Source organism: Salvelinus fontinalis, chromosome 8 (genome assembly GCF_029448725.1).
Source record: "Salvelinus fontinalis isolate EN_2023a chromosome 8, ASM2944872v1, whole genome shotgun sequence".
NCBI classification, from domain to species: domain Eukaryota; kingdom Metazoa; phylum Chordata; class Actinopteri; order Salmoniformes; family Salmonidae; genus Salvelinus; species Salvelinus fontinalis.
The window spans coordinates 9,360,126-9,375,627 of record NC_074672.1 but is presented as its reverse complement, the minus strand read 5'-3'; positions in this window follow the sequence as shown (position 1 = coordinate 9,375,627).

The following is a 15,502-nucleotide window of genomic DNA, read 5'->3' as shown; positions in this document are numbered from 1 at the left end:
TAGGTGAACGGATGATCTCCGCATGTGTTGTTCCCATTGTGAAGCATGGAGGAGGAGGTGTGATGGTGTGGGGGTGCTTTGCTGGTGACACTGTTTGTGATTTATTTAGAATACAAGGCACACTTAACCAGCATGGCTACCACAGCATTCTGCAGCGATATGCCATCACAATCTGGTTTGAGCTTAGTGGGGCTATCATTTCTTTTTCAACAGGACAATGACCCAAAACAAACCTCCAGGCTGTGTAAGGGCTATTTCACCAAGAAGGAGAGTGATGGAGTGCTGCATCAGATGATTCTGGCCTCCACTCGACCTCAACCCAATTGAGATGGTTTGGGTTGAGTTGGACCGCAGAGTGAAGGAAAACCAGCGATACAAGCACTGAGCATATGGGGGAACTCCTTCAAGACTGTTAGAAAAGCATTACAGGTTAAGCTGGTTGAGAGGATGGCAAGAGTGTGCAAAGCTGTCATCAAGGCAAAGGGTGGCTACTTTGAAGAATCTAAAATCTAAAATATATTTGGATTTGTTTAACACTTTTTTGGTTACTACATGATTCCATATGTGTTATTTCATAGCTTTAATGTCTTCACTATTATTCCACAATGTGGAAAATAGTACAAATAAAGAAAAACTCTTGAATGAGTAGGGGTGTCCGAACTTTCGATGGTACTGTATATATGTATATTATTCACATTACATTTTTCACGTGATTTGTTCAGATGTATGTTCACACGTGTTGAAAACCACTTTTTTTCTCCCGTTTTCATGTGTTTGTTTTTGTAAAGGTCTGACTTTTTGTGATATCCTCGTCACTTTTTGAAAATGTTTGCACTGTGTGTATATGTTTTTGTCACTGGCAAATAAAATGAATCAATCAATCAATTCAAGGTGCAGCTGTGTAGAAGGTAAAGGGCATCTTCTAAGGTATAGGTATATAACCTCTTTGATCTGCTGTCAAGCGTGCTTACAGTAATAAGCTCACACTAGTGACGGGAGGCACCGATCTGGACCACATCTGATTGCTGACTGTTTGATTAAACCTCAAGTTGCCTGGGAGTGCTGAGAACACCTTAGTCAAGCAATAATGAGCGAGAGAGGGTATGTGTCACTGTGATTATTAGCACAAAGTGATGTGTTTGCCAGGTTCAAGTGAAGACGGTTGGCAACTGAAGTATGTCCGTTTTTACAAATACATTTATGCATCAATGAAGTGAAAATGACAAAACTAATTAGCTGTGCTATGTGTTGTTATGTGAGTTTTGGATGGACCTGGGGAACTCCTTTTGTTAGAATACTTCCCCCCACTCCACAAATACACACTACCACACTACCTCAACCACGAGACACACACACATCAACGCACACCAACACACATAGGGGAGAGTGGGGTAAGTTGAGACTTTTTTTTTTTTTTACATTCAGCATCTCTACGCCAAGGGAAATATAGTATTCTTTCTGTTATGGCGTGTACTGGAGGCGAAGTCAGGTGCAGGAGAGCAGAGTATAGTTAACAGGCGCACATTTATTTTCCATTCCGAAACGAGAGCACTACAATAATCAAACAGGCTCAAAACACAAAACATAAATAAAAGACAAGCGCATAAATCAAACACCACATAACATGAAACAATTACACACAAATACATGATGGGAAACAGAGGGTTAAATACAAGTAGATTGATTGGGGAAATGAAAACCAGGTGTGTATGGAACAAGACAAGACAAATGGACATATGAAAAATGGAGCGGCGATGGCTAGAAAGCCGGTGACGTCGATCGCCGAACGCCGCCCGAACAAGGAGAGGAGCCGACTTCGGCGGAAGTCATGACACTTTCTAACAAAGATAGCTACATATATTTCAGGATGTCGTGTATCCCTGGAAACAATCAGAATTCATGTAAACATTACAGTTTTTAAAACATAGCTTGTCCAAAAAAAGTGGTCTCTTCGCACAACTTACCCTGGGTATGGAGTAAATTGTGCATAGGGACATGGTGAGCCACCTTGGGGTAAGTGGGTGATGGTGTCCTGTGACAGTGGGTGATGGTGCTGGTACGATACATAGGTCAAAGTTGAGTTCATGGAATGTGGGGGTGGTATGTTGTATATCTTAAATGTATGCCCACATTCAGATATACAGATATACTGAACAGATATCTCTGTTCAATATCACTTACCTTTCCATTTCTTGAACAGTGCTCTGGGAGAGGGATGTTGTTTTGATGTGCAAATTCGTAGGTAAGTTCTCTACATTTGAGGCTACTAAGACCATGAAACTGGTCCATCTTGATTATGTTTAGTAAGTTAAGACTCCATGTCATCAGATGAGACCTTGTGTGCCTCTGCTACTCTATCATAGCCTCTCTTTCACATAGGTACATGTTCATAATCTTTTTTTGTCAATGTACGTCTTCAGTATCATTCAGACTATTTTTCCTGCTCTAATGGCCTTCTTCCCGCCTCTGACTTCCTTGGCTGCTCTCTCAAGAACCTCAAGGGGGGCTGGACCCGTGCTTGTTTTCGGTTTGTACACACTGGTCATGAGGATGTCTGCTCTGTTACAATAACAAATTCACTATATTGAGTTCATATGCATGACACATTGCAAAAATACTATGCACAGTATGGATGAAAATGTAATCATCACTTGTATGGTGGCCATTAGCTCAACTTAACCCAAGGCAAACGTTTAGACTTTATATGTCCACACTGCTACAATGATGCACTTTCATGCTAGGTTAAGGACCTCATATTGTAGCATATAGAGACCCCAACTGATGTATAAAATGATCTTAAAACTATCTACTTTGGTTTAGATACAAGCTTCACGAAACCTACAGTATAACACAATACATTGATTTGACTTGGTGAAAATCCGTTTTTTGGGATCTAGCCATGTGGCTTCTTCCTTCACAGATTCCATGAAATGATTATCTCTTCCTAAATGGTCACATTACTCATTTTGTGTATGGTTTCCTAGAAATAAGGGGTGGCTCAACACTTTGGCTCATCTTACCTCACTCTCCCCACTGTAAACATTCTAGGTTCTATGAAAAAAGCCATTGTTACTAGTATATTTTCCACTAAATATTCAACTCTGTACAGTGCAAACAGGAAGCTCCACATGAAGCTACTTGCCTTCATTCTTGAAAGTATGGAAAGAGAACAAACAAGCCTTTTAGAACTATGGTTCCTTGGGCCACAGCAAGTATAGGTGATGAAATGGCCAAGAGGAATATTTTAATAGAATACATAAATGCTTAAGATAGATGTGAAGACATTTTGATAGTCCATAAATATGTTTAGATAGTTCACATACCTGTAGGATATTCTATTAGACCAGTCAGGAACAGTCAACTATGTGGTAGAACAGGCCAAAACAAACCCAGCTGTGAAAGTTGTTATGGATAGTTTTAAATGTCTCCTGGTGTGTGTACAACGGGGGGGATTCCGACCCAAGTTAAGCACATGTATATAGACGTAATTCCCTTTTTATGCACTTTTCTCTCTACGCGTATTCTGACCTTGAATTTAAGCATGAGAATAGCATGCTATTCAGCCGCTATATGCATGTATTTAGGCCTACATTTAAAAAGAATTGGTCTCTGATAATTTGAACCGTTCTCGCCATATATTCAAATTAAAGGTATACCAAATTTAAAGGGATGGCTTTCGATACATGTACTAAAAACCCCATTAAATGAAAACTCCACAAGAGAATCTGTTGGCCAGCAACAGGGTTTTCAATGGTGGAGTTAAATTTATTCAGCACGCGCAATGGCACCAGCTACTAAGAAGTGCATAGGAAAGGCTTACAATTCCTAAGTCTGAATCGGCCCCTAAAAGCGTAAGCAGTGTAGCAGGGCCTGTGGTGAATACGTTCAACTCTACCTTGTGATTTCTGTACATTCATAAGCCCGGAGGGCCACTTTGAATGAAAAATTCTTCCTGTAAGTGTGTTGTGTTTCCATGTTTTATGGCAGTCTAATGTACCCTTTCAGAAGTGTGCTGGTAATTGACAGTCATTTAAAAAAAAAAGTGCTCTAAGTGTGTTTCTAACAATAATGTAGCTGCTGGCTCCCGGAGGCCATAAATAACTAGTGTAAAAAATGTAGTGGAGTTCTTAAATCACAGTTGGCCCCTCCTCCCCCTGGCAACCCCCCTTCCATCACCACAGTTGGCCCCTCCTCCCCCTGGCAACCCCCCTTCCATCACCATTTGGGATCTCCAGTTTTCTTTTTTTTCTCTACTTATTTCTCTCACTCACTCATTCACTTAGGTTACTCCTTCTCAAATTGACCCTGTCTCTTTATGTTTCGCCTTCAGTTTCTGCGCCAGTGTCTTCCTACTATCTTGAGCTGTCTAATTGTAAAAAAAAATGCTGGATCTATGTCTTGTTTTGAAGATGTGTCATGTTTGAACCTGTTAAATTGTACTCTGTACTACTAAGTACATACCGTCATGACTGGCATACCACATCCCCCACAGCCCCCACGGGCTCTGGGGCCCCCCCCAAAAACATGTTTTTTTCTAGCACATGAACACGTCATAAGCCATGACAAAAAAATAGAATTACAGGAAATTTGCTGTAAATCTGAAACATTTTCTCTCAGCCTCATGACAAAATGTGTATAATAGCATTATATTAACTATAAAACTGCACAATTTTCACTCTGCCCCATGGCAAAATGTGTAGAATTGCAGGCAGGAAATTAGCTTTATTACAGCAACTTTTTCTCTCAGCCTCATGACAAAATGTGTGTCTAGCAATGATCAACAAACAACTTGACAGAACTTGAAGAATTTTGAAAAGGATAATGTGCAAATATTGTACAATCCAGGTGTGCAAAGCTCTTAACGACTTACCCAGAAAAGACTCACAGCTGTAATCGGTTCCAAAGGTGATTCTAACATGTTTTGACTCAGGGGTGTGAATAATGAGATAATTCTGTATTGAATTTTCAATACATCTGCAAAAATGTATGGAAACATGCTTTCATTTTGTCATTATGGGGCATTGTGTGTAAATGGGTGAGCTTATTTATTTATTTAATCAATTTTGAATTCAGGCTGTAACACAACAAAATGTGGAATAACAAGGGGTATGAATACTTTTTGAAGGCACTGTATGTGACATTCATTGAAAGAGTGTTCTTTGGAATGTTAATCTTTTGAGGTGCTAGCTCAAAAAAACACAGAAAGTATTTTGAGGACAGGGAATAGCCATCCTCTGACTGACATTCTGACATGTTAACACTTGTGAATGGGCCTCTATCAGTCAGTCAGTCAGTCAGCAGTGGGGCACCACTGGATGTGGTGGTGTGTGTGTGTGCACTCATTCACAGCGGGATACATGGGGGGCAGGATAAAGGTGCAGAGTCATGACCGTAAAAAAAAGCTGTTATGGGGCCCCCTTGGAAAGATGCCCGTAACCCTCTGATCCTTCCCGTGTGGAGGATGAAGGGAGGAGGGGGACAGACGGAAGAGAGGGTAACGGGTAAATGTTTTCCAGAATGACCATTCTCTTGTTGGCCCATTGGTCTTCTTGTTGGAGAAATGGAGCATTGCAGTCTTCATTATCCTGACGACTTATTTACATCAAAATGTTAGGACAGTAGCTACGTAGATATTACACAATTCCAAATGTTTGACACGCACTTCCTAAAGACCAGCACATTTGTATGAGAGTACATCCAGTATTTTTTGTGAATCCACACTGTCATCATCATCAATGCCTAAGCATATTCCAAAGATTGATACAAAACATGACTTTGCCACTCTGAGTCTTTAGGACTTCTCCTGAGGGGGGAAGGGGAGCCAGGGATTGATTTAGAGTGTTTATCCTAACCCTGAATATGGTTCTGGTGAAGGGAGGGAGACATTTGAAATGTGAGGAGTGATTATGCAATGGAGCGTGACTGGGTGAGGGCTAGGTGGCCAAGCATAGACCCACAAACGAGAGGCAACAACAGTAGCTTCATCTGCCTTTTCTGGGGGGAAAAACTAGACCTGAAATTTAAAAAACCCACTAAAGCTCTAAAAGCAATAGCATCCACAGAAAGTACACTCCTGTCCCGGACGATGATTGAGACAGTCAGTCATTGTCCCACACTCTTTGTCCCAGCCATGCTTGTGTTTCCCTGTCCATCCCATGATCCCATGCTCCAGTTCCACCAGCCTGAGAGCTGGCAGCTAACAGCCAATCTCATCTGCCAAGTCTGATTAGATGTCTGATGAGCTTGTGTTAATTGGGTTATGAGATCATTCCTTCACCCATCTGTTGGTCAAATACAGTAACTATGTAGTAAATGTATCCAGACCAGTCATTTTTTCCAATCTCATCTAATGTCCATAGGCTTCGGCCAACAGATGGGTGTTACCTGACATCTCAGTCTTTAAATACTCCATTACTACTGTACTCAGCCAACAGGTCTGGCTGTGTGTAAATTACCTTCCCTTCAATGTTTCTGCATGAGAAGGTTTGAGGTCATTAAACCACCTTGAAAAATAACTTCCTCATATGCTATTTCAAGTGAAAAAATTGTTGACATGACGGGAAGATAAATAAGCAGAAACGCAACACTAAAAACTTGCAAATAACACTTACTTGGCTGAATCAAGAAACACTTTAAAAGTGTAACTGGAAACCCAATTAGTGCTAGTGTGTATGCAATGGTCATCCATAGAGTTCAGGTTTAAGGTACGGCATGTATATTTCTCCTCTCCTTTGCTTGTTAAAATGAATGCTTTATGTAATGTTACAAAACAGTGGGTAATTCTCTACAGGTGTGCTGGCACACTGGCTGCGGTCCGCCTGGCTCAGTGTCTTTGTGTTGGATATCCAAACCTAGATTAAATGATCAGAGCTTCCGTCAGGGGATGCAGGCTATTACGCCAGGATAAAGGGGGCCAATATTTAGGTCATATTTTTCCTCAAGAAAAGGTAAGCTCTGCGTGTGTTTATGAACTTGTAAAAGAAGGTAGATTATGGAGAAGAAAGCGTTTCTACTACCTTCTGACTGGCCATATATGATGTTTATGGAGATTCCAAATGCTTTTTATTGAATATAGTGGATAATTTAATTTATCAAACTTTTACTTTGGATTACTTCAAAAGTAATCCAGTGGATTTGTAATTCTCTGGCAATGCACACCTAAAGGAACATGAAACAGTTGTTTCGAAGCAAATGTGAACGGATCAGCTCGTCGGAAACACCTTAACACAGGCGGGAGGTGTCACAGCCGTCGAAAGAACTGGACCAAAGCGCAGTGTGGTAAGCGTACATATTCCTTTTATTTAGGATGATGCCGACAAAAACAATAAACAATACAAAAACGACCGTGAAGCTTAAGGCTATAGTGCCACAAACAAAGACAACTTCCCACACTGAAAGGAGGGAAAAGGGCTACCTAAGTATGGTTCCCAATCATAGACAACGATAGACAGCTAGCTGTCCCTGATTGAGAACCATACCCGGCCAAAACATAGAAATACAAAATCATAGAAAACAAAAACATAGAATGCCCACCCCAAATCACACCCTGACCAAACCAAATAGAGACATAAAAAGGCTCTCTAAGGTCAGGGTGTGACAGGAGGTAAAAAATGAACAGATCAGAGGCAGTGGTTGTGATTCCTTTTCTTGTGAATGTTTACTAAACGGATTTTCTTTCACCCCACAAAATAACTCCAGTACAGGGTAACGTCCAACGCTGAAACACCAGCGTAACAAAACAAATAAACATAAACTAAGCCGTTGACCAAAAGGCCGTGGCCAAAAAGGGAAAGCAAAACAAAAAACGCATACTCCTGTCTTTAGACTATCATCTAGACATAATAGTTACAGGAGGAACACTTCTCTCTGCCTGAAGCCTGCCTTGGTTAACAGAGAGTCAAGGTGCCCCAGTAAACGAAGCTTTCTCTGAGATGGGGAAATCCGACGTCCTCCCAGGTCCCCGTCTCCATTCCCCATTCTCCCCCAGCTGATCTCCTGGCACACCTATACAGAGGAAGACACAAAGCAATTAGTGGGCCCAGGTGTGTACTAATTGGCTTTACACTGAGTACCTATCCCCTGAGGAGGGTGCTGTTGTGTCGTCTTCCTCCGGCTGGTCACTGAACTCTTACACAAAGCAAACACATGTCAAGGAGGGCTTCTAAAACAAGAGGACTTCCTATTGAAACTGTATTATGGAAGGCTTTCCCCCTATTCCCCACATCCCTCTTTATCATTGGCCTATAAACATGCACATTATGCATTAAACAATGCAACAGTGACTACGCCAAGTTAATCGACTGAGAGGTTAATGATCTTGGGCTTGTTTTACTTTACACCATCTATGAATGAATGACTGGAAATGACTAAGCTGGCGGCCAGACTGGTTCTCCTGTTTAATAAAAGGTACAAAAATGTAAATATGGTCACACAACCCCACAACTCCAAAACACTCTCAGGCCATGTTCTTCTACGGAGATTGACTGCCATTCTGCCTGGATACAATCCGCATGACTGCTGGGCCCTGGCCCCAGTAGCCCTTAGCCATTTAAAGATGCATTTAATGACCCAGAAAATACCATGAGTCATAAATAACACACTGTGTGGAGAGTGGAGTGATTTGTCGAAAGGAAACCTACCTGCTCAGAGATGGGCCTGCAAGGAGCCTGAGGGAGAATTTACTAACAGCTCTCTGCTTTGCATAGAAGTCTTCAACTTCATAGACTTTTAACAAAGAGTTCGATCAAAACTCATTTTGTGTCAAAATAACTCAAACAAAATCTGTTGGTAGGACTTCAGTAATGGTTGATATTGGCTAGGCTGACAGGGCAGCCAACACATGTTATAGGAACATGTGGTTTTACCAAACACCCACTGGGCTGCACGCAAATACCTGCAACTAAAAACAAAAAAATTGTCAAAATACCTCAATGAAATACCAACTCCTTCTGTATGCTCACGTTCATCAACAACAAGTATGATTGTCTCATGTTGTTTTCCCACCAGGAGCTGCATTTCAATCATTCATGTCCCGAAAGGTACATGCGGTGCATGTGAGGCCTGAAAACCCTCTTCCACTCTGGCTTCTCTGGATAAATATTGACTGGGTGCAGGACCCATTGTCTTCATCTGCAGCATGGAGCAGGGTAGCATAGAGCAGAGAACCAGTAATGAGTATACTGGGTCTATAAGGAATGTTATGTGGGAATTTCATCCACAAAAACACAACATTATTAAATAGTGGACAGTTAATGAATGTGGACATGACATGCATCTTGAGAGATTATACAGTATTCACCATCAAGGGCATTCCTGCAGATTATAAATCGGGGAATATTAAAACCTAAACAATGGTTACTATTGTTTCGTTTTAAGGAATTATGGAAACCATGTGGATTATCTCATTGTGAATGGATAAATGCTATATTGTTCTATAATGTCCATTCATTCAGTCTTCCTATAATGTGGCCATGCTATCATAGGTCATCAACTTATTGTTGAGGTCTGTTAGAAATGCCAGAGCATGGCTGGTATTCTCCTGGGCCCTGAGAGCAGAGCAGTTCCAGAACAGTTTGGCTGTTATTATTAAGCTGTCCAGCTGAGCAGGAGAACGTGCCTAGCTAGGATGCATTGTACTGCTACCATATGGAAAAACTTTCCCATTTTGGTCTTAGCATGCATGCACCTATTCTTTAGGGTGTAATGAAATACATTTATTGGGCATACTTTGGAAGGTTTAGGCTAGACTAGATAAAACAATCAGGTATGCCTATAGGAAACATATGTTGTATGATTATATTTTCTAAGGTCAGGGCGTTTTTCAACCTGATAACAGCTTCCTCTAACTTGTTGCATCCATTTGTTTTACAGTATTCACAGCAGGCTCTGCCCCTCTGGTGACCAAACACTAATCAACCTAAGGTTTATAGAAGTGCTTTATAGCTACTAGCACAATTACTGATGAAAAGCACAGTTAACAAATCATGTTGCATAAGCACTTTTTTAAACGTTAGAATGTGTGCACAAACACATACACCCTTTCCACCACACAAGCAGTCGCAAACGCATGTCACCCCAAGCACACAGCTACGAACACACAGCTACGAACACACACACACACACACACACACACACACACACACACACACACACACACACACACACACACACACACACACACACACACACACACACACACACACACACACACACACACACACACACACACACACACACTGACTCACTCAATGACTCACTCACTCACTCACTCACTCACTCACTCACTCACTCACTCACAGAGCCTCTTTCACAGACAGCTGACACTGCAGTCTGAAATGGAGTTTCCACTGAACGGTAAATTGTGCCCGTGACAGTGCGCTGTGGTGACATGGCGAATGTGCAATGTTACACGCTCCTCGTCACACTTGGCCGGACCGATCCATTGCACGACGGGGTTCATTTGATCTTCCCCTCCGATTCGGCATGTGGAACCTCACCATAGTTGAAGTGATAGAATAAAGGTTAGCTCCTTGTGACCTTCAGTAGAAGGAACAGGACCCCCCAACTCACCCTCCCATCACATCATCACTGCGCCAAATCAAGACAGCAAACATCAATGCCACTCTCCTTACACAGAGTCTGGTGCTACTTACTTCCACTCTAGAATCTGATTCTGTGCTGTTTCAGATGCAAAATAGACCAGTTTAGAGAAACAATATTCTGGGAATAACAAGAAGGTACTTGGCACTACACTAGCACTGCACTTTAAGACTGCACTTTAAGAAACTTTCAAAGTTCTTAAAATGTTCCGGATTGACTGACCTTCATGTCTTAAAGTAATGATGGACTGTCGTTTCTCTTCGCTTATTTGAGCTGTTCTTGACATAATACGGACTTGGTCTTTTACCAAATAGTGCTATCATCTGTATACCCCCTACCTTGTCACAGCACAACTGATTGGCTCAAACGCATCAAGAAGGAAAGAAATACCACAAATTAACTTTTAATAAGGCACACATGTTAATTGAAATGCATTCCAGGTGACTACCTCATGAAGCTGGATGAGAGAATGCCAAGAGTGTGCAAAGCTGTCAACAAGCCAAAGGGTGGCTGTTATTTCGTAGTTTGATGTGATTAGGTGTTATAAAACTTTTGATTGGATTGTGTAGATATATCATTTTTTTGCGTATGTTTAAAAATTATTATTTATTTCACCTTTATTTTACCAGGTAGGCCAGTTGAGAACACGTTCTCATTTACAACTGCGACCTGGCCAAGATAAAGCAAAGCAGTGCGACAAAAACAACAACACAGAGTTACACATAAACAAACGCACAGTCAATAACACAATAGAACAATCTATGTACAGTGTGTGCAAATGTAGAAGAGTAGGGAGGTAAGGCAATAAATAGGCCATAGAGGTGAAATAATTACAATTTAGCATTAGCACTGTAGTGATAGATGTGCAGATGATGTTCATGTAGAGATCCTGGGGTGCCAAAGAGCAAGAGGATAAATAGACATATGGGGATGAGGTAGTTGGGTGTGCTATTTACAGATGGGCTGTGTACAGGTGCAATTATCTGTAAGCTGCTCTGACAGCTGATGCTTAAAGTTAGAGATGAAGATATAAGATTCTAGCTTCAGTGAATTTTGCAATTCGTTCCAGTCACTGGCAGCTGAGAACTGTAAGGAAAGGCGGCCAAGGGAAGTGTTGGCTTTGGGGATGACCAGTGAAATATACCTGCTGGAGCGCATGCTACGGGTGGGTGTTGCTATGGTGACCAGTGAGCTGAGGTAAGGTGGGGCTTTACCAAGCATAGACTTATAAATGACCTGGAGCCAGTGGGTTTGGCGATGAATATGTAGTGAGGGCCAGCCAACGAGAGCATACAGGTCGCAGTGGTGGGTAGTATATGGGGCTTTGGTGACAAAACGGATGGCGCTGTGATAGACTGCATCCAGTTTGCTGAGTAGAGTGTTGGAGGCTATTTTGTAAATGACATCGCCGAAGTCGAGGATTGGAAGTAAAGTCAGTTTTACGAGGGTATGTTTGGTAGCTTGAGTGAAGGAGACTTTGTTGCGAAATAGGAAGCCAATTCTAGATTTAATTTTGGATTGGAGATGCTTAATGTGAGTCTGGAAGGAGAGTTTACAGTCTAACCAGACACCTAGGTATTTGTAGTTGTCCACATATTCTAAGTCAGAACCGTCAAGAGTAGTGATCCTAGTCGGGCGGGAGGGTGTGGGCAGCAATCGTTTGAAGAGCATGCACTTAGTTTTACTTGCATTTAAAAGCAGTTGGAGGCCACGGAAGGAGTGTTGTATGACATTGAAGCTCGTTTGGAGGTTTGTTAGCACAGTGTCCAAAGAAGGGCCAGATGTATACAGAATGGTGTCGTCTGTGTAGAGGAGGATCAGAGAATCACCAGCAGCAAGAGCGACATCATTGATATATACAGAGAAAAGAGTCGGCCCGAGTATTGAACCCTGTGGCACCCCCCATAGAGACTGCCAGAGGTCCAGACAACAGTCCGTCCGATTTGACACACTGAACTCTATCTGAGAAGTAGTTGGTGAACCAGGCGAGGCAGTCATTTGAGAAGCCAAGGCTATTGAGTCTGCCGATAAAAATGCAGTGATTGACAGAGTTGAAAGCCTTGGCCAGGTCGATGAAGACGGCTGCACAGTACTGTCTTTTATCGATGGCGGTTATGATATTGTTTATAACCTTGAGCGTGGCTCAGGTGCACCCATGACCAGCTCGGAAACCAGATTGCATAGTGGAGAAGGTACGGTGAGATTCTAAATGGTAGTGATCTGTTTGTTAACTTGGCTTTCGAAGATTTTAGAAAGGCAGGGCAGGATGGATATAGGTCTATAGCAGTTTGGGTCTAGAGTCTCCCCCTTTGAAGAGGGGGATGACCGCGGTAGCTTTCCAATCGTTGCGGTTCTCAGCTGATACGAAAGAGAGGTTGAATAGGCTAGTAATAGGGGTTGCAACAATTTCGGCAGATAATTTCAGAAAGAGAGGGTCCAGATTGTCTAGCCCAGCTGATTTGTAGGGATCCAGATGTTGCAGCTCTTTCAGAACATCAACTGTCTGGATTTGGGTGAGGGGGGGGGGGGGGGGGGGGGGGGGGGGCTTGGGCAAGTTGCTGCAGGGGTTGCTGAGATGTTGGCCGAGGTAGGGGTAGCCAGGTGGAAAGCATGGCCAGCCGTAGAAAAATGCTTATTGAAATGATAGATTATCGTAAATTTATCGGTGGTGACAATGTTTCCTATCCTCAGTGCAGTGGGCAGCTGGGATGAGGTGCTCTTATTCTCCATGGACTTTACAGTGTCCCAAAACTTTTTGGAATTAGTGCTACAGGATGCAAATGTCTGTTTGAAAAAGCTTGCCTTAGCTTTCCTAACTGACTGAGTATATTGGTTCGTGACTACCCTGAAAGGTTCCATATCGCGGTGGCTATTCGATGCTAATGCAGAACGCCACAGGAAGTTCTTGTGCTGGTCAAGGGCAGTCAAGTCTGGGGTGAACCAAGGGCCGTATCGGTTCTTAGTTCTACATTTTTTGAACGGGGCATGCTTATTTAAGATGGTGAGGAATGCACTTTTAAAGAGCAACCAGGCATCCTCTACAGACTGGTTGAGGTCAATATCCTTCCAGGATACCAGGGCCAGGTCGATTAGAAAGTCCTGCTCGCTGAAGTGTTGGTTCTTTGTAAAAAATGTGGGGCTCAAAACACTGCCCTGAATGACGTGACACCAATGCATGAGAGATATGCAATATTTTACAATTTCAATGAATAATAGGCTGCAAGGGATTTGGTTGGATGTCATTGTATAATACTTTGTGTGGTGCTAAGCTTTGTTGTGGTTGCTTGCTCCCATCTAGAATCAATGGAGAGTCTTCTAAGCCACTGGGAGAGAAAGGACAGCTTATACCAAACAACAAATGTTTTGTGATTTGGTCTCCTTCAAAGCCTGCTTTCCCCAAAGTGCTGCCAGTTAGCTGGCAGAGTTTGGGAGTTGACAACGCCTTGCTTTCACGTTGTGTCCTTTTGTCTAATCCACTATGTTTGTTGTCTTTGCTCTCTCATGCTTTGACTTTATTCTGGACAATCAGGAACCTACTGTAGTATTAGATTTAGGGCATAAGACAAGAAGTATATATTTATGTCTCTCAGGCATTCCCTTATGGTTTCAGGTGTTGTTGTCAGATACACACTGAGGGTACAAAACATTAGAAACAGCTGATCTTTACATGACAAACTGACCAGGTGAATCCAGGTGAAAGCTGTGATCCCTTATTGATGTCACTTGTTAAATCCACTTCAATCAATGTAGATGAAGGGGGCAAGACAGGTTAAAGAAGGATAGGTAAGCTTTGAGACAGTTGAGACATGGATTGTGTATGTTTACCATTCAAAGGAGGAATGGGCAAGAGAAAATATTTAAGTGCCTTTGAACGAGGTTTGGTAGTAGGTGCCAGGCACACTGGTTTGAGTGTGTCAAGAACTGCAACAGTTTCCTGTATGTATCAAGAGTGGTCCAGCACACCAAAGGACAGCCAGCCAACTTGACACAACTGTGGGAAGCATTGGAGTCAACATGAGACAGCATCCCTGTGGAACGCTTCAACACCTTGGAGAGTCCATGCCCTGACAAATTGAGGTTGTTCTGAGGGCACAAGGGGGTGCAACTCAATATTAGGAAGGTGTTCCTAATCTTTTGTCCACTCAGTTTAGATATTTCAGCTGTAATTTAAAAAATAACAAGTATTTAACCTTTATTTAACTAGGCAAGTCAATTAAGAACAAATTCTTATTTACAATGACGGCCTACCCCGGCCATAGCCTAACCCGGGCGACGCTGGGCCAATTGTGCACCGCCCTAAGGGACTCCCAATCACGGCTGGGGTCTGTAGTGACTAAGATGCAGTGCCTTAGAACGCTGCGCCACTCGGGAGCCCAATGAGTGATGTAATACAATCGCTGAGATATAACTCTCTATTTCCGAGTCGTCGATGAATGAATACTGGAGGATGATGCCTCATCTCTTTCTATAACTACTAGACATTACTACACTCTAAGAGTAAGCATAACTCCAGTACCGGCCGGAATAGCAAGCTCCCCATATCAGAGGGATGTCGTGTGCTACCAGCTGTATGTTATGCCCTCTCTCTCTTTCCAGGAATCCACCTGACACCATGGACAGCATGTTCCTGAGCACACTGAATATCAGGGGCGGGGGGGTCCTGTACAGTCCTTTAGTTGAGGAGGATTGGGCAGAGCCCCAGATGGTTTGGGATTACCAAGGAACTCAATTTAGCCCGTAATAGTTTTTTTTTTTACACAATCTTTACCACCATTATTCTTTTCCTCCTATTCATCGTAACATTTATGTATGGTGTATTCTGGTCAGTTGGGACAGAGGTCATTTTACCACTAAATGTCCTCTTTACCTTTCTTTCCCACCTTTAACCAATGTGTCTTGATCC